Here is a 14,327-nt window from a genome sequence, read left to right on the forward strand (position 1 = left end):
CTCTATTATTCATGTTGAACTGTCTACGTGTTTCTTCGCAAGTGCAATGCAGTATAAATCGCTTTTACAAGTAATGGTAAATAAACTTTTTACAATGTTATTCTACATCTCATATGAAAATTGAAAAATATTGTGCACGAAATATAATTTACTCTTCGATACAAAGAAAAAATGTTTCCGAATCAATTCTATTCCTTTTAATATTGCCTGTGTATTAGCACTAGAACTACTGACCAGTAAAATTGATTGTTCTGCATTGTCTTATAAAACTTATAAAAATATATTTATCGAGTTCTCAAGTTCCTTATATTCTAGTTTGTATTTATCTAAATCAATTTCGTGAATAATTTTTGATTTGAAGAGACCCAAAAGGGATCATTTTGACCCATCTGGTAGTTCTAGTATTAACTTTTACAGTTAGAGAAGGTGACTTCCGGTATAAGAAAATTAAGCCATGCCAGGTTACAAAAATGATATGAATAGTCTATATTAATATAATATTTATTTTTTTCTACACAAGACAGTGTACAAAAAACACATACAGTCTCATGAAATAAATAAAAACAAACAACCAAAGAAAACGTGACATAAGTATAATGAATGATTATACTAAACTTCCAAAATAAAATTCAATTTTCGGTTCAGCTCATTTCGTTAGACTCGCAGTCCCAAAACGTTTCCGTCGAAAATAATTAAACCACAGTTTCTATGTATACATAGTTCCTCCTGAATAATCATGATCTATTCAATACAGCAAAAAAGCATCAGAAATTTGTAGAACATCGATATCTCGAATGCAACTTAATACAACATTATTTCTACCGAAGGTGTCAAAAGACATCTGAAATTTTCACTTACAATTATTTCCGAGTTAAATCATTTGTCCTGAATTGAATTTTGGACATTTCTTATAATTAATTTTATAATCGTTACTGAAAAGGTCGAATAGTCAATTCAGAGAATATGACTAAACCCGGAAAATAACTTTAATGTAACGCGTTGAATGTTATAGGGGTCACCGGTAACCCCCAAACAGATTGAATTACTATAGTTCACTCAATTAAACGACGATTATTTGAAAACATCTCTATACTATAAATAATGCTACCTAATGCGATTACATTCAACTTGATAAACGCGCCATAATAATAATATAATACAATCGAACGATTCAATATTGTTTTCCATTTCGTGTATTTTGCTCTCTGAAATTGTGCGGCATTCAACGCGTTAAAAATTCCAAAGGTATATTTTGACACCTTCTATGGAAATATTGTTAACATAGAACAATCTTCTAAACAATTTTCCATTTCGTGTATTCTGTTCTCTGAAATCGTGCGGCATTCAACGCGTTAAAAATTCCAAAGGTATCTTTTGACACCTTCGATGAAAATATTGTTAACATAGAACAATTCACGCGTACACCCACTGACCGTTCAAATCTCCCGCCATCGTTGGCGCCAGCCAATGACGCGCTGGGGCGATCGCAGCTCCCTCTCGGCCATCTTCCGCCATTTCCATCAATTGTTCACAGGCTTCTGTGGCGTACAGACGTGCGCGAGTGTTTGGTGTATTTCTATCGTCTACGGAGTCGGGTTTTCGCTAACGAACGCCCCACCGTACCTTCCATATTCAATGTGTATGGCGATTCAGGTGAGTGACGAAACGTAACGGCCGTTGGTCCGCGCGCCGTCCCACTCACGATTGAAATTGTGCTTCGTTCAACCGCGAGTGCGTCCGCGCTCCCGAAAAACCAGTCGTCGCTCGTCGCTGCATTTCGCCGTGTGTACGGGCGCGTGTCCCTGCCTTCGGTTGCGTGCCTCTCCATGTACATACGTGACGTACACACGCGTAAGGCCCTGTAACGCGTACTGGCGTACACGCGCGCGTGTATATCGCTGGCTGCTGCCGCTTTGCGTACGGGGCCGCGCTCGCGCTCACGCGCACGGATCCCTCGTCCTCCTCTACGGTTTTACACGCATCGAAATACGTGTGTTGCGCGGACGACGAACTCTGGCGTCCCGTCGAAACCCGCCGCCGCCACCGCCGCCGACCTCCTCTGCCCTTCGCTTTGGAAATAATCCCTCCGCAACGACCCCCGCGTGCCTACCAACCGTGCATCCTTCCTCGCCATCCACCCAGACCGTTTCCCTCGGAAAACTCGAGCATGGCTGGAGAGAACAGTGAATTATTCGAAAGGATCGTCCAACAGACTCCGTTAACGCGTTTCGACTGCCATGTCACCTGTATGCAAGTGACATGTCTTGCAACGATGCTTCCGATGAATATTTCTAGCCGAATGGTGAACGAATGAATTTTGTTTAGGGTATATGACGTAAGGTTAGGAAAATCAGCATCGAAATGAAAGTTCAGTTTGACTAGGAGGAGGTTAGGGTGCTTAGTTCTGTGGGGGTTGATTCCGGTAGCTAGTCTTAAGTGATGTCCTTGTTGAACGGAAACTGAGTTTCATTAACACGTTGAATCCCATGGGGATCACCGGTATCCCCCGGACAAATCGAATAATTATGATTCAGTCCATTAAAGGATGATTATTTGCAAACCGTTTGATATTATAAATAATGCTACGTAATGCTGTGATATTTGGCGAGATAAACGTGCAGTAATAACCAGACGATTCAGTGAAACAATTTGATATTATATTTGTTTCATTTTGTGCATTTTGCTACGTAAAATCGTGCGGCATTCAACGTGTTAATGAAATACCGTGGGTCGAGTTCGGATTGATTGTGAACATAGGGAGTCCAAAGTGCCGCCTACACGTTTCAAATGTCAGCGTTGGAGTTTTGGGTTGAAAAAGGACCTGTCCAGGTCCATTCTCGTACTGTTGTCATCCTACGTTGAAGTGTATATCCGTTCGACGTTCCGTCGCGTTTTATGAACTCTGTTCACTGTGTTCGTTTCCTGCCTAGTACACGTTTTTATGCCGACGAGGATAAAAAGGACGCGGCGTACTGTGCGTATGTGTATGCGTGCAGGCTGGCATTCATTCTTGAACGGTGGCCTCTTTGTGGCAACTAAGTGTCACAGCTAATCTTTCAGTTCTGAGTTGTGTTTTAGCGTTCAAACCGGGACGTTCAGTGTTGTGCGATTTTCGGATAAATTCACATACTTGTCCGTCATCGGTAATTTACAGTGCTACAAGTGGAATGCTCGGACATGTTCCGAAATCAAGTGACAACGAGAGTCTGTTACGTACCTGGATTGCCACCATCTATTAGTACGCTTTCTATGTCCGTTGCGCTGTGCGCGTGAAGAATAAAAATTGACGTCAGTTAATGCGTCAAACGTCGAATGATAAATTGTCGTTCGATAAGTGCAGTGCGGTCACCCGTGACCGATGTCGAATCGCAATTTTATTGTCGTCCACCTTTGATGTTCGCGGTTTAAATTCTGTTCTGTCGATCTTCGTCGGTGATCGGAACATGAAGATCATTTTATTATCGATGACAGGTGTGGAGGGAAGCACACGTTTCTGTCGGTCACCGGTGACCGACTCGGAACAAAGAAGAAAGTTGCTGTTGGTTATTGGTGATCGGTGCGTTCACCGTATTAATGCAGAGATGGAAAATATTCTTGCGAACGCGTTCAGTTGGCCAAGTTTGAGTGACAAGCGGACAAGTGAAGCGCGCGGCCGTATGACACGCGGAGTGCACGCCAGAATCGTCCCCCACGCGCGCTTCTGTTTTGCCTCGTGTGCGGTCACTAGCGATCCACCGATGATCGATCGCGGGCACACCCGTGCAACCTCACGGTGAAATTGAATTGCTTCTACCCGCATTCCCTGGACCTGTTTTCGTCCTAGCCCAGTGAGTTAAGATGGCAGGGTCGTGACGGTACAATGTAGTTTTACGCATCTGACGGGACAGAGGGGAAAAAGGAATATGTGACGCACGTATGCACGCGCGCGTGGGAATGAGCACTCCATGACCTAGCGATCCGATGATCGTTTCGAACCATGCGAAGGTAGCCGTGGTTCACTTTTATCTACTTATAAGTCGAAGCAACTTGTAACCAGGTTGATGAAATGATTTCTTAACTTATTAACACATTGCGTACGGGCTAATTTTCAGAGAACTAAATTGTGCGGATGACAATTTTCACTAAGGTCAACTTATATCACTATACATAGAAAAACTCAGATATCATATTGTTGTGTAATATATTTTAAATAGATAATCAATTCGAATCAAATTTTATATTTTTTTCAATGCTGTGGTAATTAGCGAAGTTGCATAGCTAAGTGTCTTTACATAAAAACGAGATTTCTCGTTATCAGTACGCAATGTGTTAACACGTTGAACGCCGCACGATTTCATAGAGCAAAATATACAAAATGGGAAAAATATAATATTAAATTATTTGATTGAATTGCGTTATTATTATCGCACATTCATCTAGCTGAATATCACCACGTTAGGTTGCATTATTTATAATATAAAAATATTTCTAAATAATCGTCGTTTAATTGAGTGAATTACAGTAATTCGATTTGGTTGGAGGTCACCGGTGACCCCCATGACATACAACGTGTTAATACAAAACAGTTTCATCTATTTGTAAGTCGAAGCAACCTGTTACCAGGTTGATGAAATGATTTTTTAACTTATTAATACAAAACAATTACTTGACTACATTTTTCCGGACCTTTTAATTATTTTTCACCCATTTACTACTTTAAACTATCTTTTATAATTTTTGATTATATGAGTTTTATAATACTATTTTCGTTTTCGTACTTTCCATAGGTTCTCAATGAAAATGAAGTTTTCGGTGATTAAATATTTTAAGCGGGAAAACTGAACACAAAATCTAGAACAGTGTAACGATTTGTAGGTTAAGTTTGCGAAAGGGACGGGTGTAGCGATTATCGCGTAAAAATTGTCGTTCCATACGTACGCAGGCTTCGAATTATCGCGTTTACCAATCTCTTACTTGTGCGCCATTCTTGGAAACGTTGAACATGTAATATGATTCATAGTCGCGCAGTTATCACCATGGTTCAGCGAAATTGCACTTATTGCAACATGTTGCTTGTCCTTTCGTGTCCATCTTTCTTTCTCGCATACTAGTATAATTGAAAATACCGATTCAAAATGTCGGACGGTTTAAACGAACGTAACAAGAACTAGCAAACATTATTTTATAAACAAATTCTATATACTGGGTGTATCAAAAAAATCCATTAATTACAATCAAATTGAGTATTTATTTTCACGGAAATCCTAACCTCATAGCATTTCATTAAAAATTATTTTGGCTTTTCGGTAACAGCTGTCATTTTTCTTTTTTAAACGTACGTAACAACATAAAAATCGTTGCTATTTCCGAATATATCAACCCTTTGCACTCGAAAATTTTCTGCTAGAAATATTCAACGATTTCCAGTAAGATATAGACGATGTTATTTGAAACCAACCAATAAGAAGACATACGTAAATCAACAAACAAAGCTATTTTATTGCAATATTCCACATATCGATGTATTATACAAAACTTAATATTATATATAGCCTTAAAATTTTACTATATCAAATCAAGCGATGACTGAGGACACCTCTCGAGTGAAAAGGGTTAACAACTTGCTAAAAGAAATTGTTATTTATTAATTAATAATAAATTATTATTTATTTTTAATTATTAGTTATATGTGGATTTAATTAAAATGAACTGCAACGTTCACGAGACGCGGGAATAATTAAATTCGATATCGGACCACGAAGAAAGTAGAAAGAGGAGGAGATACAAAGTCAAGGTTCAAACATCACGGAAAGCGTACACCTCGAGTCACGTTTCCGACGGAGTCAGCTTCGCGACTCGGCTACGGTGAATCGTTGGAAAACGAAACCGTGAAAAAATGTCAGGGCGCGCGCGTGCTCGCCGCACGATCAGCCCGTTTCACATCCACGTTGATAAATTCTAAAGAAACGCTCGTAATCCGCCACGCTTTCCAGCGGTTGGCGTGTGACGTCAAGTAATGCAAGGCCATGCGTGCGACTTCCGTTCGTTCCGTTCCACGATGTCCGTTTAATTTACAGCCAGTCCGCGACGCGCCGGGTTATCCAGTGTCGCAAAACCAATTGCGAGGAAACACCTGAGCGCTTATTAAATGCAGATGAAAATAATCGTGCGCTTTGCTCGTTACTATACACGTTGGCTGCCATGGTGGTCACCGATGACTGGAGCTTCGAAATTGCTGAAGAACAATTACAATAAAAAACTTGATTTTAAATGAAAATATTTAGTAACATAAGTAGCTAGATCATAGCATAATGTGACTAGTGTGACGCTAAATCATTAATAATTATTTTCAATATCGTTTGCCTTTGTTATTAAAGAATAAGTATTACTGTTCAAAACGCTAGAAATTCTCGTGGCAGTCAACGTGTTAATAAACAAATTCATAACTGATGCTCTCTGGTTTGTTTGTTCTATCTGAGTCAAGCAAAGTTAAATGTACATACTGCCTCATTGCATCTTTTTTAAAATCTCTTTTAAACTTCTTTTGATAATTAATTTTCCTAAATTGCTTTATTAGAATGCAGATTTTAGATACAAGTTTTATCTTGAAATTTTTATAAAAATAGTCCAATATTTAGAGATCTTTGAATTATTAAGGAGAACAGGAAAATTATTTAAATGAAACAACGGTCACGTGTTTTAGTTAGTATGATACTATTTTTATTGAATATATAATTTATCTAAGGCATTGCAATTAGAAGTGAAGAATTTTATATGCCTGTGGAATATTTTGTACAAAATCTAAAATTTTTATTCGTATGGTTGCTTTGTTGAACTTGGTTCAGAATTTATTTAAAAAGCAAACCAAAAATAAAGTTTTATATTAAAGCACTTGATTCTTAATATATAACTTGCAATGAAAGCTAAGCAAATTAGTCTTGCAGTCTTCGTTAAAGGTTCAGGGACGGGAGTAAATAATTTTTATCACAGTATAAATGCAGTTGTGCAAATATTTCGTTAGCGAAGATCGACGACCTATATCATTCCGTAAACTCAATGAACGATTGCGAATATAATCTTTGCTCTTATTTTCAGAATTACATTCCACGAATAACGTATCCGCTATTAAACAATGGTTATCGAATGTTACACAATAAACGGTTGTATTTTCCAATGGTTGCGTATTTCGCTTGCGACTTCCGCGATAATGAAAAAAATCTGGTAGCAAAGCACTTAGGGAAAACGGAGCGGTAGCTAATGGTGTGCGTCCAGTAACCGTTAGATATCCCCGAAAGATACGAGTTCGTTAATTTTACGTTTTATAACAGCGAATCAGACTCGTGCTAAAGATTTTAACAGAATTGAATACTCTCAAATGGGCGTTTATGGAAATCCCAATTTCACAAAGAAATTTCAGGAAAATGGAATTAGGTAAAATCTTACTTTGAACAGTAATAGTTTCAGTTTGTCTTTACGCTTTTATTATTTTTAAAAATATTTATGCTTTATACTATAAATGTGTCAATATTCGCAGTATATTCATGAATATTATTTAGTTGATTTGTTTCTGAGTGAAATATTATTTTGTTGTTGTTGTTATTTAATAAGTTGTAATGTAAATTTTGACCTTTGATTGTATATTATAATAGATTATAATTGTGACGAACGAAATTGCGAAAAAATTGTGAGACAAAGGTTACGCTCTGCTGGGATTCTGAAATCCATTCCTAAGTCCTTTTTATATACCAGTAACATTCTCATTTCTTCCACGCTACCATTCTCTGACCTTCAGTTTTTTCTGACATGGTGCTTCATGATATTTCTTTGCAAAACCTTTTTAAGTTGGAGAAAGATATAAAAATCGTTGAAAATGTGCATTTTTTAATATATACGAATAATGTGAAAAATACACCATTAATTAATTGTCTTTTCAATCTTCGTCTTTCGTTATCTATGCAATCAAACAAATCTTTAAAAAACTGAAAAACTTCACGTGTACAACTTTCAATATAGCCGTTACTTTCCCTGACACAATTTCCTGTTAGCTTTAATCCTATTACATTTATACCCAGTGAACTGATGAAAATTTCATCTCCGATGAAAACTCAAGGCAAAAGATAAAAATCGTGTTTATAGATCCTATCGAAATTGAAATGAAAATGTTACGGCTCGAAGCAATTTTTTTGCAATTGATTTTATTAATAAACTGCATATTTCATTAAGAATTTTATTTGATTGAGTAAAAGTCACAAATTCTGTATTTTTGAGCGTGAGAAATTTTGTCGAGTACAAATGATTAACTTTTACTAAGCTACTTTTTACTTATCAATTAATAATAGACATTTATGATTATTACAACACACGGTGTGTAATTCGTCTCGAACGGATTAAGAAGAGCATCTTTCGCAGACACCCGGTACGTACTAATTGATTGCTAGTCTATTGCAACCGGCAATCCAGTGTCTAATTTGTGCGACGTATCCTGTGATCGTGACCATTCGATGAACGTTATTCTCGTTTCCGCGAATTGCTACCCGTGGCGGACGGTTTTCTCGGAAAAAATGGCAGTGACGTCATACACACCCACGACGGGTGCATAAAAAGAGTGACAAGAAGTGGGAGGGGCAAATGTCTCGCGCACTGCATTTTCCTCACGTTACTGGCCAGCCCATCAGTTGCACATCCACAGAAAGTGTCTCTGAACACTTTTAGCCTCGCATTATAGCGACTCGCCGGCTCGTCCTCTTGAAACATGCATTTATTTTCCTTTTTTGTTTTTTTAATTAATAATCCTCGGTTTTTATGCATTAATAGGCAAAAAAAGTCAGTGAAATTTAATAATACTATAATTTTAAAAAATTTCAAGTAATACTATTTAAAATAAATGTATATAAAATACAAATTGATACACAAACGAAGTCACTACAATTAATATGATGTTATATTAATCGAATTACTAGTCAATTCATTTTACTTCACTTTTATGTCACAGAAATAACCCACATTCGAACGAAAACTTTAACAAGTGCTCATGCAGAATTTTTTAGACATTTTCTGGGTGAAGATTTTTCCTCTGTCATATCAACACGTTCCGTGTTTGACGTCAGTATCGTTGATAAATACGAATTGCAATTGCCTCATGCACTTAGTTAAGATGCGGTTAATTGCGACGGATGGAATATCATCGTGTTAGGCTATCTCAAAAATATTCTCGCGGTTCGGTATTGCGTGTCTCGTGACCAGTCTGGTCCATCGTGCGAAACAAAATGGCGTAATTGATACGTCGAGTGAGATGGCCGCTTCATTCGAAACAGAGCTGTCGATGTGATATTGACCTATAATTCCTCTTTTACTTCGATAATACTTTTTTGTTCATGTTAATGATAAATTAACCCTTTGAACTTCTAATAATATTTCGTAGTATGAACAAGTTGATTGAGGTAATATTGTTGTAAAAATTGAACTAAACAGTATTGTTACAAATAAAGTCTACGTTTCTTGAATATACAAAAGGTTAAAAATTGTTGTTGCAGCTATTAGAACTATTACAAAATTAGTAAGCTGGTTTCCTAGAAACTAATTCTTATAAAATTGTTCAATTTAGGTAATTATAAGTAATAAATTTAGTTTTGACAATAATCGAGAAAAGATTTCAAACGAAGTATTCACGAGTAATATTAAGTGCCATGAAATTATTACACTGATCTATATTTTCCATGTGTCATTCAATTATCTTGCTTAGTATCAGCGAGTCATGTTGCAGTATATTAGCAGAATTATTGAAATATTTTCAAACATTACTTAATAATTTATTCCCAATTAATTAACTCTTGCCGGTAATCACCTCCGCGCCACAGGCAATACGAGTGCAAATCATTCATGGCTACCACAACAAACAATGAATTAACAATTAAAATCAACAGTCACTTGTGAATGAACGTTATTTCCTCCCGCTTTAAAATCTCGTATCGTATGCAGCAGAAAATATATTTTATAAAGTTAAATAAAATTGAACAGTACCATTATATTTGATGAATTAAATCACCGCAAAATTGGCCAGCAACTAAAACTCTTCTATTCGAGGAAAGAAACAATTTATTCATTATTATGTTATAATTTTCGAGCTACGTTTGTGCAAAATGCATCTTAGATATATTCAATAATATTTACACCCACCTTATTAGATTATTTTCCGATTAGTATCCAGACGCTGGTTATCGCTTGTCAATAATAATACAAAAAGAAATTTTCTTTCTATCAAAAATACATTTGTAAATAATCCTTTTAGAAAATGATCCCATAAAATATATGTAATATATAAACTGAAAAATTGCTTAAATCTCCATATAATGTATAAAAATGTACAAAAACATATTTATAAATATAAAATATGTACGACGTGTAAATAGAAAAATTTGTTAAATCCCGTATTAATATACATTTGTTAAATTACGTACCAATATACTGGTATTTTGTTGATTTTATTTTACACAATAAAGTAGCGAATAAAATTAAGTAATTAATTAACTGAAACTTCTATACACCTAGCCATGTAAGTTTTATGTCATTGTAATTTCAACATTACAAATTATATTCGTTTTAATACAGTTATTAAAACTATTAAATAAATCGTTAATTTGTATTTACAGGTTGATACTTGTTAATTTTATACTAATTTTTTTTACAGTTACGAAAAAACATTTGACCTATAGAGGATTAAAACCTTGTATAATGTACGAGAATGTGTACAATGAGAAAATATAAAAATTTGTCAAGTTCCTATAAAATGTAGAAAAATATACATATTGTTGCTGAAAATATCTTATGGAAGTCCCTTTTCTGTAAGATATCACGAAATGATCATCCAGAGTCGATTAGTATCGCCGGATACTCGATCTATCCTACCCTTGGACTCGTCTTGCACGAAGTTCAGAGAATTTATCCGGATCCGTTCCTCGGATGACAGAGAGATCACGGTTTTTCTGAATAGAAATCTCGTTATCTCCGCGGCGTCTCGCTTTACAAGACCACGTGCGCATCTAGTTTACCCAGGACATCGGATTACACCTGGTCGTATTTCACCTATGCGGGCGTTTATTAAATTTAGCACGCGTGACCGGTCCCCCGATTTAATTGGCTGAAGCGATGACTGCTGAATCAGCGTCCATTAACTCTTTGTCTTATAGTCTTTCCAAACGTTGTCTCTGCTACGACTGCTTCGACGTGGATACATTCAGTTATTTAGTGCAATGATTCATTATTCGGGAAGAATTATTATTTGCTAACGTGTACATTGTTACTTGTGAATGTTAAAGTTTAATATGGATATTAAATTTATATACGGATAATCGGAAGTTTGAAAACCTAATATTTAGGTAATCAAATGTTCCAAAAATCAATATTTGGATAGTCAAGCGTTCAAAACATTCATATGGACAATAAACGATCAGAAAACCAACTTTTAGATAATCAAACGTTCCAAAAATTAATATTTGGTTAGTCAAGCGTTCAAAACATTCATATGGACAATAAACGATCAGAAAACCAACTTTTAGATAATCAAACGTTCCAAAAATTAATATTTGGATAATCCAACAATTAAAAAATCAATATTTGGGTAACCCAACAATAAACACAAATCAATATTTGGATAACCAAAAGTTTAAAAACCCAACCTTGGATAAGCAAATATTTGAAAAATCAGTCGAATATTCCAAAAATCACTGTTCAGGTAGCCAGTCATTGAAAAATCCAACGGTTAGGTAATTGAACACCCGAGAAACCGATGTTCAGATAATCAAGGTTCCACTACGCTTCAGTCACACTGTTTCCCATTTCCACCTGCCCCATTTTTTGCCCCTAATTCGAGTGGTCGCCCTCGGAGAGGAAGAACCGTGGGACACAAAATAAACGGGTCGGACGCGGGACGATCGATAGGCATTCACTCGATTGTTTCACGAGTGTTTTCCAAACGTTCCCTTTATTCCTCATCTCCGGCCATTGTTCTTTGTTGCCGATACACGGCCGCTCGTTGCTGGCGCGAATCAAAACGCCGTGACGGCCATCAGGCCTGTTTTGCAGGCATTACATTTCGCGCGGCCGCAGCTCATCCCCCGCTGCAATTTCACTTCCGGTCGCGAGCGATCTCCACCTCTTCGCGTGCGTTCGCGCATTACGCCGCGTGTCCACGCGAATGATACTCTCAGGGGAGAAAAAGCGGATGGACTCAATTGGACATTGAGTGCAGAATGCACGTGTAACAATTAGTGCTACAACAAGGTTGGGCACCATTTGTTTCAAATGAAAATAATGGTCAGCTATTTTTACCGAAGATGTTGGTAGAATCTTTCAAAACTTTAACTTGAAATTATGTTCTCTAATTGAATTTAAACACTTTTTTTCAATTGACTACTTAACTTTTTATTTCAAATGAAAATAATGGTTAGTATTGTTTTTATCGAAGGTGTCGATAGAACCTTTCAAAACTTCAATACGTTCGCGGACGTGAATGTTATAGCATTCATTATCATTGTGCTACAAAATGACACGAAAGCTATAACATTCAAATTTCCAAGCCTCACTAACACGCATTTAATTCTATGTGGCTTCTTCTGTTTATAATCAAAGTTTAGATATCACAATTAATTTAAAAATAAATTGCCTATATATTTTTGCAGCTCACTAAAATTTTTACTGTCCGCGTTAAGTTAACGTTATGTTTTTTAATTGAATTTAAACACTTTTCTTTAATCGACTTCTTGATTTTGCCTGTAATTATTATCAAATTGATTTCACTAAGTACTGTATTATAAATTAGTTAGCTGACGTATATTGCGAATATGAATCTGTTTTGTTTGAAAGCTTTTATTTGGCACGTAAAGGGTTGCTTGCACTAAATACTGTATTCATTTAACGCCCACTCCCGATACAAAGATACTAAACGAAAAGAAAAGTCATCTGAGTGGCGTGACTTGACCCGACTGATGATGCCCACCAATTTATTCGCGACTTTGACGCAATTCGTTGCCCGGCCAAATCGGCGGCGGTCGTTTGACGCACGTTCGAATCGAGCAAAGGACTTATTTGAACCGCGCGCGTGGATCGATTACGGGCTCGGCCGCGGCGATAAACAGCATCCGATTGCGACGCGTACAATTCGCTCGCTCGGGCCTGGTTTACCGTTTCCTGTTATGTAAATTCCATTACATTACATAACGGTGAACGGTCGGAACAGGAAGCGGGCACCGGCTAACGCGCCACGCGAAGATAATACGACAAGCATTACTTACTTTGCATCGACTACGATCGAATGTCGCGCGAATTTTATTCTCTTATTGTCGATCGGGACAGAGTTTGACAAAGGAAAGGTATCAAACCCGGGAATTCAAAAAGTTGCGAAACTTTATGCGTAAATAGAATAGAAGTCAAGCGTAATATATTGCAATTTTCTTTTCATGCCGAATTTCACTGTGAAGGGGTGGAACCATCCCTTAAAGAAAATACAGGGTTTTCTTTCCCGTGAATTACCTTGAAAACGATGCGAGATAGCGAGAAAAAGGTTTCTCAAAAATACATTGATCTTTTACGTCTATAAAATTACAAAATAAAATTTCGAAAAATTTGGAAAATTTTAGAAAATTTTGAAAAATGTTTTGCTATTTTATACATGTAAAAGAACAGTGTATTTTTTGTGTAAATCTTTTTTCTCTATCTCTTACTGTTTTCACGATAATCCGTGGGAAAGACAAATTTGCATTCTTTTCAATAAGTGGTTTCATACCTCCATAGTGAAATTCGGCACGAAAAGAAAAATGCAATATATTAGGCTTGACTTACTCTACTTACGCACAAGGTTTCATAATTGTTTGAATTTCTGGGATCGATATTTTTCCTTGTGAGAAGAACAGTCTTGTATGATGAGAATCAGAGTTATTTGGAGCAAAATTATGAAGGTTGATAATTGATATTAAGCTTTCTTTAATAAAAATGAAAAGTACCATTTTAGTCTGCCGTGTCTTTAACGCGACTTCGGTACAAGCTAGGTCACGTGGCTTTCATCTGAAATACAACCGTACCTATTCATGTTACGCGAGGAACAAAGTTTCTTTAACCGTCGGACAACGGAAGGTTGGGCAACGAAACGAGAAACGGCGTTGGGTTATTTCTGACCCACATTAAATTTGTTCAGTCGAACGTCAGAGAGTAAATTTTCTTAGATTTTTGTCGTAACATGTTGCAATACACACTGTTGCTTTATTTGTTCGGTGAAGGGGGCTTTGTAGAGAAATGGAGCAGATAATTGAAGTTCACTTCTGTGTAATTGAATGAAAATAAGAATTTGGAAACAA

General features: G+C 36.7%; 1 protein-coding gene across 1 annotated transcript in view; it reads left to right on the plus strand.

Moving 5' to 3' along the window:
- Positions 1–1,519: 1,519 nt before the first annotated feature.
- Positions 1,520–14,327, plus strand: part of LOC116426139 (PRL-1 phosphatase) — a 78,480-nt gene continuing 65,672 nt past the window's right edge. The window contains exon 1 of the mRNA XM_031974676.2: positions 1,520–1,653. The gene's annotated coding sequence lies outside the window, so the exon portion shown is untranslated. The remainder of the gene's footprint in view (positions 1,654–14,327) is intronic.

Source organism: Nomia melanderi, chromosome 12 (genome assembly GCF_051020985.1).
Source record: "Nomia melanderi isolate GNS246 chromosome 12, iyNomMela1, whole genome shotgun sequence".
In the NCBI taxonomy this organism is placed as follows: domain Eukaryota; kingdom Metazoa; phylum Arthropoda; class Insecta; order Hymenoptera; family Halictidae; genus Nomia; species Nomia melanderi.